This window comes from Tupaia chinensis, unplaced genomic scaffold (genome assembly GCF_000334495.1).
Source record: "Tupaia chinensis unplaced genomic scaffold, TupChi_1.0 Scaffold000688_1, whole genome shotgun sequence".
NCBI lineage: Eukaryota > Metazoa > Chordata > Mammalia > Scandentia > Tupaiidae > Tupaia > Tupaia belangeri.
The window spans coordinates 6,357,692-6,357,974 of record NW_006160211.1 but is presented as its reverse complement, the minus strand read 5'-3'; positions in this window follow the sequence as shown (position 1 = coordinate 6,357,974).

The following is a 283-nucleotide window of genomic DNA, read 5'->3' as shown; positions in this document are numbered from 1 at the left end:
CCTGGCCCCAGTGGCAGCTGGGGCTCCTGCATTAGCTCCTGCCCATTAGAAGACCCCACTCTGACCCTACTACCATACCCCTCTCCATGAGCAAGGTTTGCAGGGCCAAGGGACAGACTCCCCTGAACCTGCATGATTCTGCTTACAGACTTTTCTCGGTCCGCAGAACCCTGTGCCCTCAGAAAGACGACCCGTTAAATCTAAGAGCACCCCAGGCACGCTCTGTGCAGAGGGCTGAGGTGGTGGCTGGGGTGATGATGTTGGTCATGTGGGATTCCAGTGA